Source organism: Manacus vitellinus, unplaced genomic scaffold (assembly GCF_001715985.3).
Source record: "Manacus vitellinus isolate BGI_N305 unplaced genomic scaffold, ASM171598v3 scaffold_100_pilon, whole genome shotgun sequence".
In the NCBI taxonomy this organism is placed as follows: Eukaryota; Metazoa; Chordata; class Aves; order Passeriformes; family Pipridae; genus Manacus; species Manacus vitellinus.
Genome location: NW_021938794.1, coordinates 848,469 through 851,026, shown reverse-complemented (window position 1 = coordinate 851,026; position 2,558 = coordinate 848,469).

The following is a 2,558-nucleotide window of genomic DNA, read 5'->3' as shown; positions in this document are numbered from 1 at the left end:
AGGAGAGCGGGGCGTGCACGGGAGGTGTGAAGGGCAGCGGGTGTCCAAGGGGGGGGCAAAGGGGAGGGGTGTGCTTGGGGGTGTGTTTGTGCTCGAGGGGGGTGTGAAAGGGGGGTGTCAAGGGGAAGGGGGATGCGTGCAAGGGGTTCCCCAGGATGGAGGTGCCTCCACGCACACACAGCTCTCACATGCACACGTATGTGCACACTCACGTGTCCCATCGCATGCACACGTGTGTGTGTGCCTGTTCCACAGACGTGAGCAAACACCACACACCAGGGACACGCCAGGCACAGCCCAGGAGCAGCCCAGGAACAGCCCAGGAACTCACCAGGAACATGCCAGTCACACACCAGGCACACCCCAGGAACATGCCAGACACACACCAGGCACACACCAGGAACACCCCACTAGTGTGCCAGGTACATGCCAGGAACACCCCAGGCACACACACACACATGTATGCACCCCCCGTGGGTGCCCCTCAGGGCCTGTGGGGTTCCCTCCCCCCCTCTCCCCACACTGGGTGGGCCCCTGGGGGTCCCCAGCCCAGCCCCAGGGTGGTCCCTGCTGGGGAGCACCGGCCCTTGGGTTCACTCTGGTCCCTGCTGACGTACTGGCCAGGAGGGGTTACAGTTTGTAGGGCTGTCCCTGCCCTGTCTGGGGACTGGAGGAGCCATCATCTCAGGGACCCTGAGGGTGACCCCTCTTTGCTGCCCAGCCCAGCCCCCCCATCCAGCTCTGACTACCCAGCCCCAGAGGAAGGCAGGGCAGGGGCAGCAGGGGAGGGATGACACCTCAAAACAGAGAGCTGGGGGTGCTTCCCCCATGGCACCGTTTCCCCCATCCCTGGGGCCACCCATCGAGGGTACCCAAAAACCCAGAGTCACCCCAGCAGGGTATAACCCCTGCACTGCCAGGGCCTGATCCCACTCCTTGTTTCCACCTCTTTTACCCCAAAACAGCCATTTCAGGCTGAACAAAATATTCCTTTGGCTCAAATCACCACTTTTTATTAATTATTAATTGTTTTTATTAGTTATTATTATTAATAAAGGGAAAGAAATCGCCACCCAGCAGGGCAAACACTCTGCTTGGCTTTGTCTGCCTTCTCCAGGGAAGAGAAGGGAGAGAGGGAAGGTGGGAGGGAGGGAGGGATGGATAAATGGATGGATGGGTTGATGGATGGATGAATGGAGGATGGATGGGTGGATGGATGGAGGGAGGGATGCAGGGATAGAGGGATAGATGGAGGGAGGGATGGATGGAGGGATGCAGGGCTGGATGGACAGGCACCCCCTGTCACCACACACCCACACCTGCTGTGTTTCAGGGGTGGACATGGGGTGTAAAACTCATTTAATGCTCTTTTTTAGGGGATGAATTTATTAAATCCAGTCACTGATTCAATGCCAGGGTGGATGGACTCTGGAATTCCAGGATGTGCCTGGTGCACACGGGGCTCCCTGCTCATGGACCCCAATGTTTGCCCAGAGCAACTCGAGCCAGTGGCTCCACTGCAGCCCCGGCCCTTCCTCTGCCAAAATCCTCCCTCCATTCCCCCTCGAAGCCACTTTTTGGGCCTCTGATTGCCAAAATATATCATCCCTCCATTTCTGAGGGTGTTTTTAAGTGCCTTTTGGGGGCACAGGGCTGGATCCATCCCGGTGCTGCAGATGTAATGAGCTGGGCAGCGGGTCAGGTCTCAACACCACTCATCCCACTGTCTGCTCTCCAGGCTTTTCCCACTGCAGGGAGACAGAGCCAAGGGTTGAATGGCCTTAAAGACACCTCCCCCCCCAGTCCACTGCTTTTGGTGTCACCTCCCCATGTGAAACTACAGCCTGTTCCCAGGGCTGTCACCCCCCCCGGGGGGATTCCACCATTCTGGGGGTTCCCCGGAGCACTGGCACACCAGTGAAAGCTGGTTTTATTCCCAGTTTGATATAAAACTGACCCTTCAAGGCGTTCAATTTGTTTTTCCAGTGGTGGAAAGGTGCTGGTCTGCATCATGCTCATCCTGGGCTGTTTGGGACCATGGTGGGGACAGAAGCAGGATGGGGTTGGCCACAGGTGGTTTTGGGGAGCTCAGGGGTGATTTGGGGGCCGTTTTCTGCCCAGTTGAGGGTGCAGGGCTGGGTGTCCCCCCAGCCCAGCCTGTCTGTTCCCCCACTGCCAGCAGAGCTCCCGGGGCAGGGGAAGGGGCAGGAAGGGGGGTGTGAACAAGGGGAGAACACACTGGAAAGGGGAGAACACACTGGAAAGGGGAGAACACACTGGAAAGGGGCTCTGCTGCCCACGAGGATGGATCCAGTGGTGGGATGGGGATGGGATCCTCCTCGGTGGGGGAGGGACAGGATCCTTCTGGCTGGGGTGGGGACAGGGCTCTCCTCAGTGGGATGGGAACAGGATCCTCCTCGGGAGGAGAGAGACAGGATCCTCCTCGGTGGGACAGGGACATCATCCTCCTGGAGGGGACAGGGACAGCCTTCCCGACGGGCCCTGCCGTCACCGGTGCCGTGGCCCTGCCGGGGCTTTCCTCCCTCCCCGGGGCTGTC